The sequence below is a fragment of the Salmo salar genome, chromosome ssa27, assembly GCF_905237065.1.
Source record: "Salmo salar chromosome ssa27, Ssal_v3.1, whole genome shotgun sequence".
NCBI classification, from domain to species: Eukaryota; Metazoa; Chordata; class Actinopteri; order Salmoniformes; family Salmonidae; genus Salmo; species Salmo salar.
Window position 1 is genome coordinate 27,097,141 of NC_059468.1, and position 24,900 is coordinate 27,122,040.

The 24,900-nt window shown below is 41.3% G+C and overlaps 1 protein-coding gene across 10 annotated transcripts in view; it reads left to right on the top strand.

Annotated features, from left to right (window-relative positions):
• The first annotated feature begins 23,380 nt into the window (after positions 1-23,380).
• The window catches only part of LOC106588837 (adhesion G protein-coupled receptor B2), a 512,228-nt gene continuing 510,708 nt past the window's right edge, over positions 23,381-24,900 (top strand). For all 10 annotated transcript variants that reach the window (XM_045709861.1, XM_045709852.1, XM_045709858.1 and 7 more), the window contains exon 1: positions 23,381-24,136. The gene's annotated coding sequence lies outside the window, so the exon portion shown is untranslated. The remainder of the gene's footprint in view (positions 24,137-24,900) is intronic.

The window sequence follows — 24,900 nt, forward strand, 5'->3', positions numbered from 1 at the left end:
TAGAAGGATTACTTAATCCTATCCCAGGTATTCCTTAAAGAGGTGGGGTTTCAGGTGTCTCCGGAAGGTGGTGATTGACTCCGCTGTCCTGGCGTCGTGAGGGAGCTTGTTCCACCATTGGGGTGCCAGAGCAGCGAACAGTTTTGACTGGGCTGAGCGGAAACTGTGCTTCCGCAGAGGTAGGGAGGCGAGCAGGCCAGAGGTGGATGAACGCAGTGCCCTTCTTTGGGTGCAGGGACTGATCAGAGCCTGAAGGTACGGAGGTGCCGTTCCCCTCACAGCTCCCCAGGCAAGCACCATGGTCTTGTAGCAGATGCGAGCTTCAACTGGAAGCCAGTGGAGTGTGCGGAGGAGCGGAGTGACGTGAGAGAACTTGGGAAGGTTGAACACCAGACGGGCTGCGGCGTTCTGGATGAGTTGTAGGGGTTTAATGGCACAGGCAGGGAGCCCCGCCAACAGCGAGTTGCAGTAATCCAGATGGGAGATGACAAGTGCCTGGATTAGGACCTGCGCCGCTTCCTGTGTGAGGCAGGGTCGTACTCTGCGAATGTTGTAGAGCATGAACCTACAGGATCGGGTCACCGCCTTGATGTTAGCGGAGAACGACAGGGTGTTGTCCAGGGTCACGCCAAGGCTCTTAGCACTCTGGGAGGAGGACACAATGGAGTTATCAACCGTGATGGCGAGATCATGGAATGGGCAGTCCTTCCCCGGGAGGAAGAGCAGCTCCGTCTTGCCGAGGTTCAGCTTGAGGTGGTGATCCGTCATCCACACTGATATGTCTGCCAGACATGCAGAGATGCGATTCGCCACCTGGTTATCAGAAGGGGGAAAGGAGAAGATTAATTGTGTGTCGTCTGCGTAGCAATGATAGGAGAGACCATGTGAGGATATGACAGAGCCGAGTGACTTGGTGTATAGCGAGAATAGGAGAGGGCCTAGAACTGAGCCCTGGGGGACGCCAGTGGTGAGAGCACGTGGTGCGGAGACGGATTCTCGCCATGCCACCTGGTAGGAGCGACCTGTCAGGTAGGATGCAATCCAAGAGTGAGCCGCGCCGGAGATGCCCAACTCGGAGAGGGTGGAGAGGAGGATCTGATGGTTCACAGTATCAAAGTATCAAAGGCAGCAGATCGGTCTAGAAGGATGAGAGCAGAGGAGAGAGAGTTAGCTTTAGCAGTGCAGAGAGCCTCCGTGACACAGAGAAGAGCAGTCTCAGTTGAATGACCTGTCTTGAAACCTGACTGATTTGGATCAAGAAGGTCATTCTGAGAGAGATAGCAAGAGAGCTGGCCAAGGACGGCACACTCAAGAGTTTTGGAGAGAAAAGAAAGAAGGGATACTGGTCTGTAGTTTTTGACATCGGAGGGATCGAGTGTAGGTTTTTTGAGAAGGGGTGCAACTCTTGCTCTCTTGAAGACGGAAGGGACGTAGCCAGCGGTCAAGGATGAGTTGATGAGCGAGGTGAGGTGAGGGAGAAGGTCTCCGGAAATGGTCTGGAGAAGAGAGGAGGGGAGGGGATAGGGTCAAGCGGGCAGGTTGTTGGGCGGCCGGCGGTCACAAGTCGCAAGATTTAATCTGGAGAGAGAGGGGAGAAAGAGGTCAAAGCATAGGGTAGGGCAATGTGAGCAGGACCAGCGGTGTCGTTTGACTTAACAAACGAGGATCGGATGTCGTCAACCTTCTTTTCAAAATGGTTGACAAAGTCATCAGCAGAGAGGGAGGAGGGGGGAGGGGGAGGAGGATTCAGGAGGGAGGAGAAGGTGGCAAAGAGCTTCCTAGGGTTAGAGGCAGATGCTTGGAATTTAGAGTGGTAGAAAGTGGCTTTAGCAGCAGAAACAGAGAAAGAAAATGTGGAGAGGAGGGAGTGAAAAGATGCCAGGTCCGCAGGGAGGCTAGTTTTCCTCCATTTCCGCTCGGCTGCCCGGAGCCCAGTTCTGTGAGCTCGCAATGAGTCGTCAAGCCACGGAGCAGGAGGGGAGGACCGAGCCGGCCGGGAGGATAGGGGACATAGAGAGTCAAAGGATGCAGAAAGGGAGGAGAGGAGGGTTGAGGAGGCAGAATCAGGAGATTGGTTGGAGAAGGATTGAGCAGAGGGAAGAGATGATAGGATGGAAGAGGAGAGAGTAGCAGGAGAGAGAGAGCGAAGGTTGCGACGGCGCAATACCATCTGAGTAGGGGCAGAGTGAGTAGTGTTGGAGGAGAGTGAGACGGAAAAGGATACAAGGTAGTGGTCAGAGACTTGGAGGGGAGTTGCAGTGAGATTAGTAGAAGAACAGCATCTAGTAAAGATGAGGTCAAGCGTATTTCCTGCCTTGTGAGTAGGGGGGACGGTGAGAGGGTGAGGTCAAAAGAGGAGAGGAGTGGAAAGAAGGAGGCAGAGAGAAATGAGTCAAAGGTAGACGTAGGGAGATTAAAGTCACCCAGAATTGTGAGGGGTGAGCCATCCTCAGGAAAGGAACTTATCAAGGCGTCAAGCTCATTGATGAACTCTCCAAGGGAACCTGGAGGGCGATAAATGATAAGGATGTTAACCTGTTAGGGCTAGGGGGCAGTATTGACACGGCTGGATAAAAAACATACCCGATTTAATCTGGTTACCACTCCTACCCAGTAACTAGAATATGCATATACTTATTACATATGGATAGAAAACACCCTAAAGTTTCTAAAACTGTTTGAATGGTGTCTGTGAGTATAACAGAACTCAAATGGCAGGTCAAAACCTGAGAGATTCCTTTACAGGAAGTGGCCTGTCTGACCATTTCTTGAACTTCTTTTCCATCTCTATCTTTTACTAAGGATCTCTGCTCTAACGTGACACTTCCCACGTCGTCCATAGGCGCTCAGAGCCCGGGAAAAAACAGAATGTCGTCATTCCAGCCCCAGGCTGAAACACATTATCGCCTTTCTCAAGTGGCCGATCAAGGGACTCTGGGCTTATGCGCGTGACCCGACCGCCCCCGCCTTTGTGATTTTTTCCTCTGCTTGCCGAAAAGGAGATTCCCTGTCGGAATATTATCGCTTTCTACGAGAAAAATGGCGTAAAAATTGATTTTAAACAGCGGTTGACATGCTTCGAAGTACGGTAATGGAATATTTAGAATTTTATTGTCACGAATTGCGCCATGCGCGCGACACTTCTTTACCATTTCAGATAGTGTCTGGAACGCATACGAACAAAACGCCGCTATTCGGATATAACGATGGATTATTTTGGACCAAACCAACATTTGTTATTGAAGTAGCAGTCCTGGGTGTGCATTCTGACGAAGACAACAAAAGGTAATCAAACTTTTATAATAGTAAATATGATTATGGTGAGTGCTAAACTTGCCGGGTGTCTAAATAGCGAGCCCGTGATGCCTGGGCTATGTACTTAGAATATTGCAAAATGTGCTTTCACCAAAAAGCTGTTTTAAAATCGGACATATTGAGTGCATAGAGGAGGTCTGTATCTATAATTCTTAAAATAATTGTTATGCTTTTTGTGAACGTTTATCGTGAGTAATTTAGTAAAATGTTAGCGAATTCCCCGGAAGTTTGCGGGGGGTATGCTAGTTCTGAACGTCACATGCTAATGTAAAAAGCTGTTTTTTGATATAAATATGAACATGATTGAACAAAACATGCATGTATTGTATAACATAATGTCCTAGGGTTGTCATCTGATGAAGATCATCAAAGGTGAGTGCTGCATTTAGCTGTCTTCTGGGTTTTGGTGACATTATATGCTGGCTTATCGCGTTATTCAAATTCTTCAAAAATGCAAAAACTTCAATTTTTCAAACATATGACTATTTTACACCATTTTAAAGATAAGACTCTCGTTAATCTAACCACACTGTCCGATTTCAAAAAGGCTTTACAACGAAAGCAAAACATTAGATTATGTCAGCAGAGTACCCAGCCAGAAATAATCAGACACCCATTTTTCAAGCTAGCATATAATGTCACATAAACCCAAACCACAGCTAAATGTAGCACTAACCTTTGATGATCTTCATCAGATGACAACCCTAGGACATTATGTTATACAATGCATGCATGTTTTGTTCAATCAAGTTCATATTTATATCAAAAACCAGCTTTTTACATTAGCATGTGACTAGCATGTGACTAGCATTCCCACCGAACACTGCCGGTGAATTTACTAAATTACTCACGATAAACGTTCACAAAAAGCATAACAATTATTTTAAGAATTATAGATACAGAACTCCTCTCTGCACTTGATATGTCCGATTTTAAAATAGCTTTTCGGTGAAAACACATTTTGCAATATTCTCAGTAGATAGCCCGGCATCACAGGGCTAGCTATTTAGAGACCCAGCAAGTTTAGCACTCATCAAAGTCAGATTTACTATAAGAAAAATGTTATTACCTTTGCTGTCTTCGTCAGAATGCACTCCCAGGACTTCTACTTCAATAACAAATGTTGGTTTGGTTCAAAATAATCCATAGTTATATCCAAACAGCAGCGTTTTGTTCGTGCGTTCAAGACACTATCCGAAAGGGTAAATAAGGGTGACGAGCATGGCGCAATTCGTGACAACAAAATTCAAAATATTCCATTACCGTACTTCGAAGCATGTCAACCGCTGTTTAAAATCAATTTTTATGCCATTTTTCTCATAAAAAAGCGATAATATTCCGTCCAGGAATCTGCGTTTAGGTAAACAGACGAAAGAAAATAAAGCATTCGGTCGACTCGGGCACGCGCCTAAGCCCATAGTACTCTGATCGGCCACTTGCCAAACGCGATAAAGTGTTTCAGCCAGAGCCTGCCTCGATATCGTTCAGCTTTTTCCCGGGCTCTGAGAGCCTATGGGAGCCGTAGGAAGTGTCACGTTATTGCAAAGATCCTCAGTCTTCAATAAAAAGAGCCAAGATGAAACACAATTTGTCAGACAGGCCACTTCCTGCATGGAATCTTCTCAGGTTTTGGCCTGCCATATGAGTTCTGTTATACTCACAGACACCATTCAAACAGTTTTAGAAACTTTAGGGTGTTTTCTATCCAAAGCCAATAATTATATGCATATTCTAGTTACTGGGCAGGAGTAGTAACCAGATTAAATCAGGTACGTTTTTTATCCGGCTGTGTCAATACTGCCCCCTAGCCCTAACAGGTTAAGCTTGAATGGGCTAGTGACTGTGACATCATGGAATTCAACGGAGGAGACAGACAGATGGGTCAGGGGAGAAAGAGAGAATGTTCTCGGGGTATGCGACAACACATGGTCAGACGAGGAGAGAGCAGTAGGAGTAGCAGTGTTATCTGTGGTAATCCATGTTTCCGTCAGCGCCAAGAAGTCAAGGGACTGGAGGGTAGCATAGGCTGAAATGAACTCTGCCTTGTTGGCCGCAGACCGGCAGCTCCAGAGGCTGCCGTAGACCTGGAACTCCACGTGGGTCGTGCGCGCTGGGACCACCACGTTAGAGTGGCAGCGGCCATGCGGTGTGAAGCGTTTGTGTGGCCTGTGCAGAGAGGAGAAAACAGGGATAGACAGACACATAGTTGACAGGCTACAGGAGAGGCTACGCTAATGCAAAGGAGATTGGAATGAAAATTAACTAAACAACTGGGGAAGCAAGAGAGCAGGGCCTCCCTCACTAACCATTCACTGAAACACTCAAATATAACTTTTCCAACTTCCACTTAGAAATTATAATTGATGTAAACTACAGTGGTTCAATGTTTCCAGGAATAGGCTCAAACTTAGTTTATTCAGCTAGATAACTTGGTTCAGTATTCTTCCGTGAAACCCACCCAGTGCACTGTGTCCTATGACGCCGTAGCTAACTAGCATGCTAGCATCCAATAACACACGGTTAGCACCAATACTTGGTTACAACAAACTACCAATGGATCATTTGTGTCCGTGTCTAGTTCCTTTCATAATGCAGAAGTAATTAAACGTTGGCTAGCTAACACAAAGTCAGTCCTGCTAGCTACACAAGTGGACTACAAAACTCAAAAGTTCAGAAAGTTACGCTTACGTTGCAAAAAATGTATTGACTAAAAATGATACAGTACTGCTAGCTGGTAGAGTTAGCTAGCTAGCAGTGGCTGCGTTTACCTTTATCTTTTATCTTTGATATAAAAACAACTATGTAGCTAGCTAACATTACACTAATCAAATCATTCCGTTGTAATGTATTTCATTTCTACAGTACTGCTAGTTGGTAAAGTTGGCTAGCTAGCAGTGGCTGTGGCGTTGTGGTGTTGACGCCGTTTGGAAAACGGCGCGAACGAACAAATACAGCTGGCTAGCTAACCTTGTTAGTTTCTCAAAGTTAGTTTCTCAAAGCTACACCTACACCTTTAGCTACACCTTTATCCTTGATGCAAAGACAACTATGTAGCTAGCTAGCTAACATTACACTAATCAAATCGTTCCGTTGTAATGTAATGTAATGTTATGAAATATTACCCACGGAGCGAAGTACAGCACGACTACTCACTCCAGCATCCGACCCAGTAAAAGCAGGGGTCCTAGTTTAAATGAAGGCAGAGAGTTGATAGAGTTGTTAGAGTTGATAGAGTTGATAAAGTTCTTAGAGGTAATAGAATTGATAGAGTTGTTAGTGTTGATAGAGCTGATAGTTGATAGAGTTCTCAGAGTTCATAGAGTTGATCATTTTAATAGTTATTTGTTGATAGAGTTCATCGAGTTCATTGAGCTCATCGAGTTGATAGAGTTGTTCGAGTTCTTAGAGTTGATAGAGTTGACAAAGTTGTTAGAGTTGGCAAAGTTCTTAGAGTTCTTGGAGATGATAGAGTTGATAGAGTTGTTAGAGTTTATAGAGTTGTTAGAGTTTTTAGAGTTGATCGTTTTTCTTAGTTCTTAGAGTTCTTAGAGTTGTTAGAATTCTCAGAGTTCTTAGAGGTCTTAGAGTTGTTAGAGTTGGTAAAGTTGTTAGAGTTGATAGAGGTGCTATAGTTGATAGCGTTGTTAGAGTTGATAGAGTTGTTGGAGTTGTTGGAGTTGTTGGAATTGTTAGAGTTGTTAGAGTTGTTAGAGTTGATAGAGTTGATAGAATTGTTAGAGTTGATAGAGTTGATAGAATTGTTAGAGTTTATAAAGTTCATAGAGTTGATAGAGTGGATAGAGTTGTTAGTGTTGATAGAGTTGATAGAGTTGTTAGAGTTGTTAGAGTTGTTAGAGTTTATAAAGTTCATGGAGTTGATAGAGTTGATAGAGTGGTTAGATTTGTTAGTTGTTAGAATTGTTAGAGTTGTTAGAGTTGATAAAGTTCTTAGAGTTCTTAGAGTTGATAGAGTTGAAAGAGTTGATGGAGTTGTTATTGTTCTTAGTGTTCTTAGAGTTCATAGAGTTGATACAGTTGACATAGTTCTTAGAGATGATAGAGTTATTAGAGTTGACATAGTTCTTAGAGATGATAGAGTTCTTAGAGTTGATGGAGTTGTTAGAGTTGATTGAGTTCTAAGAGTTGTTAGAGTTTATAAAGTTCTTAGAGTTCTTAGAGTTGATTGAGTTGAAAGAGTTGCTGGAGTTCTTCTTAGAGTTCCTTTTGAGGCAGATTTGTGGAATGAGACAGATCAGCAGGGGTCCTAGTTTAAATGAAGGCGGAGAGTCGATAGAGATGTTAGAGTTGTTAGAGTTTATAAAGTTCTTACAGTTGATAGAGTTGATAGAGTTGTTACAGGTGTTAGAATTCTTAGAATTCTTAGAGTTCATAGAATTGATAGAGTTGTTAGAGTTGATAGAGTTGATACAGTTCTTAGAGATAATAGTTGATAAAGTTGATACAGTTCTTAGAGATAATAGTTGATAGAGTTGATAGAGTTGTTTGAGTTCTTATAGTTGATAGAGTTGTTAGTTGTTAGAGTTGATAAAGTTCTTAGAGTTCTAAGAAGATGATAGAATTGTTAAAGTTCTTAGATTTTTTTGAGTTCTTAGAGTTGATAGAGTTGATGGAGTTCATAGAATTCTTAGAGTTGATAGAGTTGCTGGAGTCCTTCTTAGAGTTCTTATTGAGGCAGAATAGTGGAATGAGACAGTTCAGCAGGGGTCCTAGTTTAAATGAAGGCAGAGAGTTGATAGTGTTCATGGAGTTGATGGAGTAGACAGAGTAGACAGAGATGACAGAGTTGGCAGAGTTGTTAGGGTTGATAGATTTAATAGAGCTTATAGAGTTGGTAGAGTTGCTGGAGTTCTTTTTAGAGTTCATAATGAGGCAGAGGAGTGGAATGAGACAGATCAGCTGGTGTCCTAGTTTAAACGAAGGCAGTCTAGTAAACAAAGCCTTCAAAAACAAGCTCTAACAAACACTCTAGACCAAATGAGAGCTTAAACAGTAGGGGAGCGAGAGAGAGAGAGAGAAAGAGAGAGAAAGAGAGAGGAGAGAGTTTGTGAGAGAGAGAGCAAGAGAGAGAGAGAGAGAGTGAGAGTGCGAGAGATCGAGAGAGCGAGAGAGCGAGAGAGCGAGAGAGAGAGAGAGAGAGAGAGAGAGAGAGAGAGAGAGAGATAGGGTCAAGAGGGAGATGGAGAGAAAAAGGGAGCACAGAGGAACAGTGAAAGTGAGAGAGCAGGAGAGATAATAGAGTGAGAAAAGATGGAACACCATACATTCTAATGCAGTAGAGCTTAGAATGAAGACACAGATATACACAACACAAGCTGTGCTGAGAGTCGGAGTGTGTGTGTGTGTGTGTGTGTGTGTGTGTGTGTGTGTGTGTGTTGTTAGGCATGTCACAACCCCAACCACTTACCAGTTGCAGAAAGAGCCAGTCAAGCACCCCACATTGCCCTCTCTCTACCTCTCCCCCCTCTCTCTTGCTCAACAAAACTAACATAAAAATGAAATGGACATAACATATCGGAGAAAACCTGTATGATGGTCTCTGCTCAGGTTTAGGTCAATGGTGGCCAGTGCGTAATACATTTTTTTTTTTGGAGTTCAGCATGTACTCACACTCAAACCATGACAAGGAAGAAGAAGAAAAAGGAGTATGAGATGCTAAAAGAATGACACTTCGTTTAATTCTGTGCTCATGTAACGGAGACAAGAGTGTGCCGTAAACCCACAGCTAGCTTAAAATGTCACCAATAGAGCTATCGAATTGGATCCTTTTCTATAGCTCGACTCGTTGGTACGTTGTCAAGGAGGATGGTGACGTGTGTTTACAATCAGAGGACCACTGATTCGAGCCTGGTAAGGCGACAGGGACAGTGGGGGAAGCAAAACTGATTGCATCCCACTGATGTCAGTTTCACTCAAATAATATAAAAAGTGATAAACAAAAAAGATTATCTGATAATATGGGAACATCTTTTTACTTTAAACACTTCAGCTTCACACCTTGTCCTATTATTACCTGTTGGCCCCCACACACACAGAGTGAATCAAACTAGCTATTGTTCAAGAGCAAATTAGGGCTCGGTAAGTTAATCGGAAGTGTATAGATTGGGGAATAGAAGACCATCCCAACAGGGCGGACATTTTAAATTACAGAGAAGAAATAGGAAATTACTGGGCTACTGATTACGGGAAACAGCTGTGTTTCAGAGCTGTTTTTATCAGTTGAATTAATCTGTATGGCTATAGAGGAACGTGTATTTTACACAGCCCCCCCTCAATACACACACACACACACACACACACACACACACACACACACACACACACACACACACACACACACACACACACACCACTCTCTCTCTCTCTCTCTCTCTCTCTCTCTCTCTCTCTCTCTCTCTCTCATACAAACACACACACACACAGACATTCAAACACACACATCTCCTCATTTCTAAGTGGATGGAGCTCAACAATGAGAGTCAAAGATGAATGAACCTCATTAGCAGTTCTCTGAGGGAAAAACACATTTACTCACACACAGGAATACACACGTACGCACACACATACACGTATACAGATATACAGCAAAACTCACATCCCAATACAGAGAAGCACAACCAGCTACATGTACTATACTACAAGGACTGAGATTTCACCATAAGCTCTGCATTGATACATACAATACATGGCTAAAAGTAAGAGGACACCTGCTTGTCGAACATCTCATTCCAAAATCATGGACATTAATAAGGAGTTGGTCCCCCTTTGCTGCTATAACAGCCTCAACTCTTCTGGGAAGGCTTTCCACCAGATGTTGGAACATTGCTGCGGGGACTTCCATTCAGCCACAAGAGCATTAGTGAAGTCAGGCACTGGTGTTGGGCGATTAGGCCTGGCTCGCAGTCGGCATTCAAATTCATCCCAAAGGTGTTCGATGGGGTTGAGGTCAGGGCTCTGTGCAGGCTGGTCAAGTTCTTCCTCACCGATCTCGACAAACTATTTCTGTATGGACCTTGCTTTGTGCACAGGGGCATTGTCATGCTGAAACAGGAAAGGCCTTCCCCAAACTGTTGCTACAAAGTTGGAAGCACAGAATCATCTAGAATGTCATTGTAGGCTGTAACGTTAAGAGTTCCCTTTACTGGAACTAATGAGCCTAGCCTGAACCATGAGAAATAAGGAAAAATACTACTTAAGTCATATTCACACACTTATCAAGAGAACATCCCTGGTCATCTCTATTGCCACTGATTTGGCGGACTCACTAAACACAAATGCTTAATTTGTAAATTATGTCTGAGTGTTGGAGTGTGTCCCTGACTATACGTAAGTTAAAAACATTTTTAAAAATGGTGCCGTTTGGTTTGCTTAATATAAGGAATTTGAAATAATATATATTTTTACTTTTTATACTTAACCCTTGTGTAGTCTTAACATGCTGTATACTCCCCTTGTCCTAAGGGTCAAAGATGGCCTTCCTTCACTAAACCCTAAAATATTTTGCATGAAGAAACAACCTGTCATTCATCGCAAACTTTGTGAATATCTGGGTTTTCCCTCTTCACAATGCAGAAAGACTGCATTTAATCAGTGGACACCACTCATTTTTATTACAACACACCTGTCATAAATGTTTTCTTTACTACAGTAGATGTTTATTATTATTATTATTATTGCTAAAGGTACTGCATAGATGTAAAAGTGACGTTTTTAGCAAGAGATAGCACTTGTATAGTCTAAGAAAGTAACAGAAATGTGCTGAATGTAGTTTTGAATGCATTTTATTGAAGGGAAACAAAAACAGTCTTGAACTTTTTTGGCAACATAGTGATGTATTCTTATATACTGTACAATGTGGAATTCAACTACAAAATACTAGTCTTCTCCCATATGTTGAACCATTGCCCCCACCTACAAGGTGTATAAACAACAACAAAAAATAAGAATAAAATCAGATAATAGATACAAAACCAAAATGTGAAGAACATAAATCAATCAACTCTAATTAGCACATGTAGGACAGTATGCAAGTGTGTGTGCATGGACTTTTCAGATGTATTTCTCACATGTGCAGCACATAGTATTTGTATTATAGTCCTTCTTTGGGGGGCAGAATTGGCATCTCCTCCTCTTGCCTGCCCCATTTGCAGCCTCATGTGGATCAAGACAAGATTCAGCACCCTGAACAGCTTTCACAAGTGCTGCAGAGACTGCTGTGCGGGGGAGGTGCTCCCTTATTTGTATGTGTGGGGTTACAAGTGCTTTTCCCAGCTGCTCCAGGAATGCCCTCCTCTTGTTCCACTTACCAGGCATCCAGGTAGGGTTGATCTTGTTCCATATCACAAAGGCATTGTATGAGAACACATCATGCATGACCGGGGGCCAGCAAGCAGTCATACTCCTGCAGCTATAATTTTGTTTCACCTTGTCCAGCTTGTCCACGCCTCCTTTGTTGTGGTTCTAGCCTTGGATGATGGCTGGCTTCCTGTCCTCACGATCACTGATCTCAGCTGTTTTGCGCAGTATGCTCAGGAGACCACATTCTTGCAGGGGGAAGCTCAGGCTTGTTCTTTCTAACTGTGCCAACCATGGTGATCTTCCTCTTCAGGAGCTGCTGGCTGAGTTCAATCAGTAGCACACATAATCTAAATTTCTCATTGTGTGTGTGTTTTTGTTGTGTGTGTGTGTGTGTGTGTGTGTATTTGTGGTTTTTGTGGTGTGTAGATGATTTTATAACTGCTGGGTCAAAAATGACCCTAAGACAGTCTTTGTACCTGGGTGGTGTACAGCTTTCATGGAAATATGAACAAAGGCGATGTTTCACTTTTTCTAATTTTGGGGTCACTCTAGGAAAAGTCATTAAATTTCAAGATGAAAATATATAATTTAGGGGGTTTTCTCTGCTGTTAAACATAGTGGCGGGTCATTTTTGACCCTTAAGACAACACAAGGGTTATGCAGATTTAAAACCAAATACTTTTAGACTTTAACTAAAGTAATATTTTACTGGGTGACTTTCACTTTTACTTGAGTTATTTTAAATTAAGGTATCTTTATTTTTACTCAAGTATCACAATTGCCTACTTTTTCCACCACTGTATCCTACAAACCATGATTCGACCATCGGACTGCCAGATGGTGTAGCGTGATTCATTACTCCATAGATCACATTTCTACTGCTCCAGAGTCCAATGGCAGCGAGCTTTACACCACTCCAGCCGACGCTTGGCATTGCACATGGACATCTTAGGCTTGTGTGGGGCTGCTCGGCCCTGGAAACCCATTTCATGAAGCTCCCGACGATTAGTTATTGTGCTGACGTCGTTTTCAGAGGCAGTTTGGAACTCGATAGTGATTATTGCAACCGAGGACACGGTAAGCGCTTCAGCACTTGGTGGTCCCATTCTGTGAGCTTGTGTGGCCTACTACCTTACGAGTGAGCTGTTGTTGCTCCTAGACGTTTTCAATTCACAATAACAGCTCTTACAATTGACCGAGGCAGCTTTAGCAGAGCAGACATTTGACGAACAGACTTGTTGGAAAGGTGGCACGTTGAAAGTTACTGAGCTCTACAGTAAGGCCATTCTACTGCTAATATGTGTCTATGGAGATTACATGGCTGTGTGCTCGATTTTATACACCTATCACCAATGGGTGTGGCTGAAATAGCAGAATCCACAAATTTGAAGGCGTGTCCACATACATTTGTATATGTATACCATTTTCCCCTTAGGCTTTAGCCACTATAAAAACCCTCTACTCCAGATGGGGGCCAACCAGATCACACTAGCCCATTAACTTTTGTTGTGAGGTTCACATAAAGCTTGGCCTAGGTGTGCACTGGACCATGGTGACAATAAGCATTAGGGCAAATATTCTGTCATTCTACTCTGCCTTGATGTTACTAGTACTTGAAAGGAAGACTGATAGATTCTGTCCAGATACGTAGACAGACAGATAAATAGACCCAAAGACACATACTGTACAGAGATATGAGATAGTTAGTGCATATACGTATCACTGCATTTGATGGATACTGCATGTTCTTTCAGTGACAGTGGCACACCCACAAACCCATCAATACTGTAAGTGAAGCATCATAAAGTCTATAAAACATATTTCCTCCTCTTAGCCCCATCCGTTTTCATCTAGGATGATAATACAGGATGGCATGGAATTTACAGCTAACTGAATTCCCATGTGGGCCAATAGAATGGCTCTCGTAAATATCCTATGCACAGGGGGCAAGTGTCCCATTTTGCCATCACCACAGAGCACTCTATGGTGCTGAAATAATATATAGGAACCCTGTGTGTGTGTGTGTGTGTGTGTGTGTGTGTGTGTGTGTGTGTGTGTGTGTGTGTGTGTGTGTGTGTGTGTGTGTGTGTGTGTGTGTGTGTGAGCTTACAACCCCTCATAAATATCCAGGCACATGGGAATTCCCTATCCCATTCAGCCACCTCGGGAGCTAACCATGGTCCTGAAATAGTCTTTAGGGACATCATAGGGCCCCAAATCAATCATAGAATCTGTTTACCCCCTCCTGTCATTCTGTCTTTTACTCTCTTCCATCCTCTCCTCCACTCTTTTCCTCCTTTGTCATCAATTCCAACTCTGCCAGTTGTTGGAAATCAGGATGTTGGAAATCAGGATCCCAGGACTCCCTGGAAAACAGTGGCAATTGTTACTGAACGGACTATCCTGGCTAAATTTAAAAAAAATAAAAATAATTAAATGAGCATATATGAACGTGTAGGCTAGACCTACAGTGGAGGTCGGAAGTTTACATACACCTTAGCCAAATACATTTAAACTCAGTTTTTCACAATTCCTGACATTTAATCCTAGTAAAAATTCCCTCTTAGGTCAGTTAAGATCACCACTTTATTTTAAGAATGTGAAATAATAGTAGAGAGAATGATATATTTCAGCTTGTATTACTTTCATCACATTCCCAGTGGGTCAGACATTTACATACACTCAATTCGAATTTGGTAGCATTGCCTTTAAATTGTTTAACTTGGGTCAAATGTTTCGGGTAGCCTTCCACAAGCTTCCCACAATAAGTTGGGTGAATTTTGGCCCATTCCTTCTGACAGAGCTGGTGTAACTGAGTCAAGTTTCTAGGCCTCCTTGCTCGCACACACTTTTTCAGTTCTGCCCACAAATTTCCTATAGGATTGAGGTCAGGGCTTTGTGATGGCCACTCCAATACCTTGACTTTGTTGTCCTTAAGTGGGGGTGCAGCAATGCACCCCCACAACATGAAGCTGCCACCCCCGTGCTTCACGGTTGGGATGGTGTTCTTCAGCTTGCAAGCTCCCCCTTTTTCCTCCAAACATAACGATGGTCATTATGGCCAAACAGTTCTATTTTTGTTTCATCAGACCAGAGGACATTTCTCCAAAAAGTACAATCTTTGTTCCCATGTGCAGTTGCAAACTATAGTCTGTTTTTTTATGGCAGTTTTGGAGCAGTGGCTTCTTCCTTGCTGAGCGGCCTTTCAGGTTATGTTGTTATAGGACTCGTTTTACTGTGGATATAGATACTTTTGTACCTGTTTCCTCCAGCATCTTCACAAGGTCCTTTGCTGTTGTTCTGGGATTGATTTGAACTTTTTGCACCAAAGTACGTTCATCTCTAGGAGACAGAACACGTCTCCTTCCTGAGCGGTATGACGGCTTCGTGGTCCTGTGGTGTTTATACTTGCGTACTATTGTTTGTACAGATGAATGTGGTACCTTCAGGCGTTTGGAAATTGCTCCCAAGGATTAACCAGACTTGGGGAGGTCTACTATTTTTTTTCTGAGGTCTTGGCTGATTTCTTTTGATTTTCCCATGATGCCAAGCGAAGAGGCACTGAGTTTGGAGGAAGGCCTTGAAATACATCCACAGGTACACCTCCAATTGACTCAGATGATGTCAATTAGCCTATCAAAAGCTTCTAAAGCCATGACATCATTTTCTGGAATTTTCCAAGCTGTTTAAAGGCACAGTCAACTTAGTGTATGTAAACTTCTGACCCACTGGAATTGTGATACAGTGAATTATAAATTAAATAATCTGTCTGTAAACAATTGTTGGAAAATTACCTGTGTCATGCATAAAGTAGACGTCCTAACCGACTTGCCAAAACTATAGTTTGTTAACAAGACATTTGTGCAGTGTTTGAAAAACGAGTTTTAATGACTCCAACCTGAAAGTATGTAAACTTCCAACTTCAACTGTATGTGCATGTTACCAGTTACAATCACGCCTTTTGTATACCCTAATTCAACTTATATTTTATGAGGTACTGTAGATACATACAAGTAATGTTGTTATAGTGTAAGGTACTTCAAGTACCATTATTGTACAATCTGTACAAGTAACTGGGCCCAGATTCACAAAACGCTTTTTACGCAAAAACTTATGAAGCTTTTTAAGAAAAAAAAAAGAAGTTCATCAGATAGTTTGAAAGTGTAATTCCTCAACAATATCTTAATATTTTATGATTTTCTTACGAACTTCTCAAATATCATCTTATTAATCTTTTTTAAATGTATGTTTCTGGGCAACCAAATTAGCTCGCTATCTAGCTAACAATGGCAATCATGTTAGCATATTTCGTACTGCGATTACTGTTCTAAAACATACTTTGGTTTTAAATATTCAATACTGAAACTTTTAAATTAAGTTTGTCAGTGAATTAAGTATGTTTAATTTATTTTAATGAGATTATTCTCTCCCTGCTCAGATTTTAGGACAAGGGTTTACCTACCTTGGAATTAAGAACAAATCCGATAACTTTGTTTTCAACTTTCTTAACTGTTTGCTTAAGGAGAAACATAAGAAATAGAGCAAGAACATTTCCAATAACCGTTTTGAGGAATAGCAACTTTGCTTAACATTCTTAATAATTCTAGAGTTATGGAAAAAATGGCAGTTGAGAATAAATGTATTTTAAGAAGGTTTTGTGAATCTGGGCCCTGGAGGTGGGTGCGTTAGCCACAAAAGTGTTAACGATTTAAAACTAGAACCACTGGGACTTGACACATACAAGAAGAAGACAATGATGCCTTTCGTCCTGTCTACATTTTAAGTGTTCATGGTATACTTATTGTTCTGAAGTGTTCATGGTATACTTAGTGTTCTGATGTGTTCATGGTATACTTAGTGTTCTGATGTGTTCATGGTATACTTAGTGTTCTGATGTGTTCATGGTATACTTAGTGTTCTGATGTGTTCATGGTATACTTAGTGTTCTGAAGTGTTCATGGTATACATATTGTTCTGAAGTGTTCATGGTATACTTATTGTTCTGAAGTGTTCATGGTATACTTAGTGTTCTGAAGTGTTCATGGTATACTTAGTGTTCTGAAGTGTTCATGGTATATTAAAGGCAGGATCACTACACGGTATTTCTTCCCTCCTTGAGAAACCAGCTATGCATTGTGCCCATTGTGGCCTTAATGTACTGTATTGTATTCCAAACTGAAGTTAACGAGGTGGGCGCACTAAGCAGTGTCAACAGTGTTAACCCACTCCACAATGGTCATATTGTGAATACTAAGAGCAGGGTCACAGCATTGTGTCGTTGTCATTCCATTTCTTAATGTACTCTACTGTGCGTTGTTGCGGGGGCACCTGCCAACGTTTCCATTGTACAGCTGAGTGGAAACATTTGTATTCTCAACAATGAGATTACTCAGTCTCTGCCAAGATGGTTTACTAAGCAACATGGAGTCATTACAATAATACAACATTACGCGATTCCAATGTCATGCTTCACTCTGTCTTCCTGTCGATGTTGTTGACTGCTATGCTCAGTACACTCTTAGAAAAAAGTGCTATCTAGAACCTAAAAGGGTTCTTCGGCTGTCCCCATAGGATAACTCTTTAACAAACCCTTTTTGGTTTCAGGTAGAACTCTTTTGGGTTCAATGTAGAACCCTCTGTGGAAAGGGTTCCACATGGAACCCAAAAGAGTTCTACCTGGAATCAAAAAGTGGTCTATCTGGAACCAAAAAGGGTTCTCCTATGGGGACATATGAAGAACCCTTTTGGAACCCTTTATCTAAGAGTGTACAGCATGTCTGGCTGACGGATGTTTAGTGTTGTACATATGTCTAGCTGTGGAGTGCAGTGGGAATAATAGTGTCTTGAAAGGCAACAGACATCATCTGTCATCGCCAATCCTACAGCAACAGTTTTGATTAGAATATGGTGGACGTGCTTTCAGAATGTGTTTGTTTTGTGAGATCATTCAGTTCATACTACTAACATACTACTCAACTGTCAGTGTTTTTGTTTTCCTACAAAGGTACATTTATGCAATGATCATTTTGTTCCATTTGAAGTCTATCTGATTTTGATCATAAACATACGTTTTGCGACAAGGACATACTAACAACATGTGTCTACAGTATGTTAGGCAGGACACATATTTCAATCCAAATCATTCACAGCACCATAATTGACATGTTTTAGTTATGATCACTGTGATACCAGTGTGAGAACATGCCCCTCTCCTCCCTGTAATAGTTTTGTTGTTTTTCATCTAATCATAAGCAAGTGCAATTACATTTCATCACTATGCCACAAGGGTAGTATAACTGTCCTATCACCACCGGTATTAAATCTCCTTCTCTTACTCACGATGCTAAACCAAGTCCTTAAAGGGGCAATCTGGGAATGATAGGCCTAATTCCAATTTTGTAGGTTTTAATTAATGATACCTTAGAAATGCCTCATTGGCTTACTTCAACTATCTCACCCAATCAGAACCCGACATATAATATTATTTGACTCTATATACCCTACTTTAATACTATATCTTCGAAGTATGGCTAAAATGCTTTGATCTAATGGATCAATTTGATTTCATGGACGGCCAGTCCTTGCATCCATAGCTCTGTCTATGAATTTGATTGGTTACATCTCTCTCCTGTTCACCAAAAAAAGTGTCACCGCTTGTTGTTGTTTGATTCCTAGATTGGCCCTTTAACCTTTTACTGCAGTGGGCTAAATCAGGGTCACATAGAGGGTTTCTTGGTAGTCTTAAACAAATCTAATTTGAAACAAAAGTATACACTTCACACACATGTTTATGGGCTTAGCATAAAGAAGACACCTTTACCATGTCAGATATATTGTTGAAATGTATTCAATTTTCAGTTTGCACCCCCAATATTACACTTTATATACATCACAGAAGACTGAAATATAACCATTTGACATAGAAACACCGGATTTTTAGCATTACAAAAATAACAATGTTTATTAATTATGAAATTATGAAAACATGAATAATATTCCACCCATGAGGCCACTCTGCCATTTAACTGTATGAAAGGGCTACACAGTGTCTCCTCACTATAACGGAACAAACCTCTGTTCGTCAGCTCAGACATTAATAGCCTGAGAAGAATCCCAGAGTTTTGCGGCTTACGAGCTGGGAGCTGAAAATGCCCAGCCATAAAATATTCAATAAAAATGAGGGAATTCAAGCCCAAGTCTGGATATATATAAATAAAGTTTTGAGGGGAGGAAAGGGAATGGGTTGCTCATACTGCTGAGTTGACAGGAGAGAGTTCGGGGATATTAAATGAAGTTCCACCTTCGGCCAAATATGCAGAAGTTTATGTAATATCTCTAAAGTGCTTGCTTTTAAGTTCTGTTTCCTCTTTTCCCTTAAATCGAAACTCATCTCATTTCTCGCCCACTGTAGCTGTTGAAGACAAATATTTATTGTGCCATTTTGGGGGCATTTAAACAGGTAAAACTTTATATTTTCATTGTATAGATGAGATGTAAACTACATAGATCTTGTTTTTTAATAAGACATTTGATTAGGAATTTAAATGTGCTGATTTTCTTTTAATGAGTCATATGATGATCACATGCACACCATTTCATCTACATAGGCCTACAAACTCTTTCCCATTAGGCACTCGGACATTCACTGAAAACATGTTGTTGTGTGTTTTGCTAGGTTAGTTGTCACTATTTGATTTTTATATTTAACCAGGCAAGTCAGTTAAGAACAAATTATTTTTTACAATGACTGCCTAGGAACAGTGGGTTAACTGCCTTGTTCAGGGGGAGAACGACAGATTTTTACCTTGTCAGCTCAGGGATTCAATCTAGCAACCTTTCAGTTGCTAGCCCAATGCTCTAACCACTAGGCTACCTGCCGCCCCTACATGTCACATTATCATTACAAACACAATTTCTAAATGCTCAGACACACCACTGGAAATAAACTGGTTGAATCAATGTTATTTTAGCTAAATGTACTGAGACATGGAATCTATGTGGACAATACGATGGATTTGAAAAAATGTAATCAATGTACAGTAGGCCAAAAAAATATATATTTTAAGATGAAATTTCATCCACAGGATTACAGCATCATGGTGACCACATTTTAACATAGACAAGCCTTGTTTAAAATATGTTTAATTTGTACCTTTAAAGCAAAGTCAGATAACAACGTTAAATCAACTATCCGAGGAAAAAACTATAGGCAGGACAACACCGCCTACTGGGGAATTGATCCATCTACAGGTCCCCTTTGGTGTCCCATTCAGGGTTTTAACAAAGCCCATCCCTGATTAGGTATGATATTTGTCACTGACTACTACCAATGTGCTATCATGAGAATGATTGATGAGTTGTCTCCACTTAAAAACTAAATAGATGCACTGGTGCTATGGAAGTCATTTTAAAGGGTAGGTTTACAGAGCATATGAAATGTGATCATACTTTATCACTCATATATCAATGTTGCTGCTATTTAGGCTTATATAAGGTGCCTTCAGAAAGTATTCAAACCACTTGACTTATTCCACATTTGGTTGTGTTAAAGCCTGAATTCAAAATGGATTACTGTAAATATACTGAACAAAAATATAAACGCAACACGCAACATTTTCAAAGGTTTTACTGAGTTACAGTTCATAAAAGGAAATCAGTCAATTTAAATAAATTCATTAGGCCCTAATCTATGGATTTCGCATGACTGAGAATACAGAAATGCATCTGTTGGTCACAGATACCTTAAAAGAAAGGTAGGGGCGTGGATCAGAAAACCAATCAGTATATGGTGTGACCACCATTTGCCTTATGCAGCGCGACACATCTCCTTCGCATAGAGATGGTCAGACTTTTGATTGTACAATGTAAAATGTTTTCCCACACTTCTTTAATGGTTATGTGAAGTTTCTGGATATTGGCAGGAACTGGAATACGCTGTTGTACACGTCGATCCTGAGCATCCCAAGAACGCCCAACGGGTTACATGTCCGGTGAGTATGAAAGCTATGGAAGAACTGGGAAATGTTCAGCTCCCAGGATTTGTGTACAGATCCTTGCGACATGGGGCCGTGCATTACCATGCTGAAACATGAGTTGACGTGGTGGATGAATGGCACGACAATGGGCCTCAGGATCAAATTGGCCTCAGGATCAAATGGGCCTCATTGTCGTGCCATTTGAAGAATCTCAAATATATATTTAGATTTTTGGTTACTACACGATTCCATATGTGTTATTTCATAGTTGCTTGATGTCTTCACTACTATTCTACAATGTAGAAAATAGTAAAATAAAGAAGAAACTCTGGAATGAGTAGGTGTTTCCCAACTTTTGACTGGTACTGTAAGTATTCACATTCCTAAGTCAATACCTGTTGGAATCACCTTTGGCAGTAATTACAGCTGTGAGTCTTTTAGAGCTTTGCACACCTGGATTTGATAATATTTGCACATTATTCATTTTTTTATTCTTCAAGCGCTGTCAAGTTGGTTGACAGCCATTTTCAAGTCTTGCCATAGATTTTCAAGCCAATTTAAGTCACAAATGTAACTAGGTCACTCAGATGTATTCATTGTCATCGTGGTAAGCAACTCCAGTATAGATTTGGCTTTTTTCTTTAGGTTATTGTCCTGCTGAAAGGGGATTTGTCACCCAGTGTCTGTTGGAAAGCAGACAGAACCAGGCTTTCCTCTTTTGCATGTGCTTAGCTCTATTGTGTCAATTTTTATCCTAAAAAACTCCTTAGTCCAAGCATACCCTTAACATGATGCAGCTACCACCAAGCTTGAAAACATGAAGCATGGTACTCTGTGATTTGTTGTGTTGGATTTGCCCCAAACACAATGTTTTGTTTTCAGGAAATAAAATTCATTTCTTTGAAATACCTGAGTGACTTCCTTCCTCTCTGGCAACTGAGTTAGGAATGACGCCTGTATCTTTGTAGTGACTGGGTGGATTGATACACCGTCCAAAGTGTAATTAATCACTTCACCATGTTTCAAGTTCAATGCCATGTTATTTTTACATAAAATAAAATGTGTATTTTATTTGCCCGTACATAGATGAGAGGTAGGCCTAATCTATAAACAATTTTTTCAATAAGTTTACATTTAGGAATTCACAAGTGCTGATTTCTGTTTTTTTGGCGTCTTGTTTTTTATTCAATATTCATAAAACTTCTCAGTGCTCTAGGATCAGTTTAGCCTTTTAAATAATAATGAATAAGATTACATGGATATGTGACGCCTGGTCCTAGATCAGCACTCCTACTCTGAGACGTTATGTGCAAACAGGCCCAGGACTAACCTCAGCAGTCTGCTGGGAGCTCTCCATGGTCCTGAAAATGTTATATGGCTCTCACCCATTGGGTACAGATGTCAGTTCAACATCTAGTTCGGATTTAAATTTGGTTCAATCAGTGGCGGATTTAGGTATAGGCGACATGGGCAGGTGCCCAGGGCAGCATCTTGCCAGAGGCAGCACACAATTTGTTTTGGAATGGTAACACTTGCACGATCGGTTTTCTAGCACTCATTTGCATGTCACGTCAATGATATCATGTCACCGTGTGGGACTGTGGGTCAATTAACCTTATCGGAGTGGGCACCCTGCTTATAGTTTGTGAGCTTGGCAGGCTACTGCCTGGGAAGGTCTCCCACTCAGAAGTACGAGATGGGGAAGGGATTAGGTTGACCTCAGGTCTCCCCACTGTAAGCCCGAGGTCGGGGGAGCATCTATCAAATAGCTCACCTCTAACTTTGTACAATACTAATGCAATTAGTAAAATCAGTCACACCATGAAATGCTACCAAATAACCCCAATTCATTCATAATACTGTGAATATATATCTTCACAGACATACTGTTGCATTTTTTTCTGGTTTGTGTGAAATCGTTAAGAATAATATAAAACCAGTCTGCACACCACCAAGGTGAATTGATTTAGTCTTGACTCTTGGAAGACAGTGTTGGGGTAGGGGTAATGTATTGATGCTTGAGTGCCAAATCAACACAAATTTGTTTCTAATTGTCTTTGTTACTTTTTTTTATTTTTTATTTACGAGTCTTATTTTTGTATATATTTGTATATTTATATAGTTTTAAATGTTATAATTATTTATTTGTGTTGTTCCAAATGTCTGAAGAAAAATGTCAGTTAGTGCAGAATGGTGTTTTTTGTGTGTTGGGGGGGGGGCTCGCCCAGGGAGCCATACAAGCTAGAACCGCCACTGCTTTAAATTGTCAACTAATCAAATCCAATCAGTTTTCCACGTTGATTCAATGTCATCACATTTAACTATTTGGTTTAAACACGTGGAAAACCGTGGGAAAACGTTGATTCAAACAGTTTTTGCACAGTTGGTAATCGGAAACGGAATCTCATTTAGTCTTGTTTGTTGACCCATTGCAAATGGTCAATATGCATTTATAAAAGGAATGATCTGCAATATTTAGTCAATGAGGCATAGAGATGAGTGCAGGTGGGATAGTACATTTTAGATGTGTTGTAGTTTGAAGAGAAGGCTATAACACATCATATAAAAAACAGAACTAAAGGGGATGATGATATAAATAGTAGGCTATGTTATTTTTACCTGAAAATCAGTTAGTAGTAGACTACGGAGATTAAACTTTTTTCTTGTGCTGTGTTTGGAATCTACGCCGGGGTGACGTCGGCAACAGGATGCGCGCCAGACTGGTCCCCATCGAGAGAGAGAAGAAAAAAAAGAGCGACAGAGAGACGGGACCGCGCATCTCCGTTCTCCGCTGCTGAAGCGACTGCGGTGAACCAGATGCCCTACTGTGAGCCGCTGCCTGTGGATATCGCGGATGCCAGAGCAGAATAGACCTAGTCGAGAGACAGACCCATTCACACTCAGCCAAAGCGAATAAAGGAGCGGGGTAGTGGGAGAGATAAGGAGAGGTGGTTTTACGCGTTGTCAGTGTGGTTTTCAGCTTCGGAAAAAGAGCTACTGTAAGAGGAGGAGGACTCGCAATATTGGGCACTAGAAGAAGAAAAAAACGCGTTATCCGGTTCTGCTGCTGCTGCGGCTCGTGAGCGCATTCTCTGCTCCGTTTGGAATACAATGTGTCTGCATGAGACCATGGAGATACGGAGTGGATTTATCAAAGAGCACTTCGACAGTTTATGAACAAAACTGGACCGCTCTTTTTCTACGGCATTTTGTCCCCCTTTTTCGTTGGGATTGTGTTTTTTGTGTATTTTTTCCGTTTGCAAATTTTCGTTTGATTTATGGTGTTTTATGATTTAATGTCATATTTGCCTTTTTTTTAAAAACTATTTCGGTTTTTACTTTTCATCGGTTTTGGAGGAGAACTGGATTGACTCGTGAAGATTTGTGGAGAGAAGATTCCGCGTCGCTCATGTGAATGATATTCTATCTCCCCAACTGAGACGTGCCATGGATGGAAAACTTAATTTGCATCAACGAAACCGATCGGGAAATATCCGTTACATCGAATAACTACTGCTAACAGCAATCTGGTAAGAATCCATATCACAACTTCCTTATTTCTGATTAAAGGTGAACGTAATATGTGCCGATTGTGTGTGTTTTATAAACGATATGCAGTATATGGGAGCTTGGCAGTAAGCGTGCATAACCTATTGACATGGTTTTGTAAGTATCCCTCGTAGAAAAGCCCTTGATACATCTGTGTGAATGATGTATTTTGTGGTGAATACACAAGTTTTAATCCGTAGCATGGTAGAATTAGCCCAACGTTGACATGCGACCTTCTATTCAGCGGGTGCATCTGCGTCAGCCGCGGGAATGTCGCTAACGACTCCTGTTCTGTGTACCTGAACCGGAGTACCGGTCACGGAAAATCACAGATTGTTTAAACAGCAGAAGACCCTGACATAATACGCAACAGACGCCCTTCGTTTAGCTTTGGCCCAACACATGTGGTACTGGTCTCTCTAATCCTGGTTTTGGTGAGAGTGGTGTGCTTTTGACATTTGTCTCAACCTATTCAGTCAGACCTGTAACTTTGCGCAGTGTCGAAAACGCACATATTCGCTCTCTTCAACGCGAGTGGTGTAGGCACGGGATCCTATTTCTTTAGAGATGGGTTGGAATCACCGCAAGCCTTCCCCTCGACACTGGGGTTGTGTGTCTTTTCACACTGCATTCACACCAATGTGTGTTCGATAGACACATGTCTCATCTAGAAATAAGGATATGTTGTAGACCTATTGTTAGGCCGTTGCTATCCCCCTCTCTTCCAAGTGTAAGGTGTGAGTGC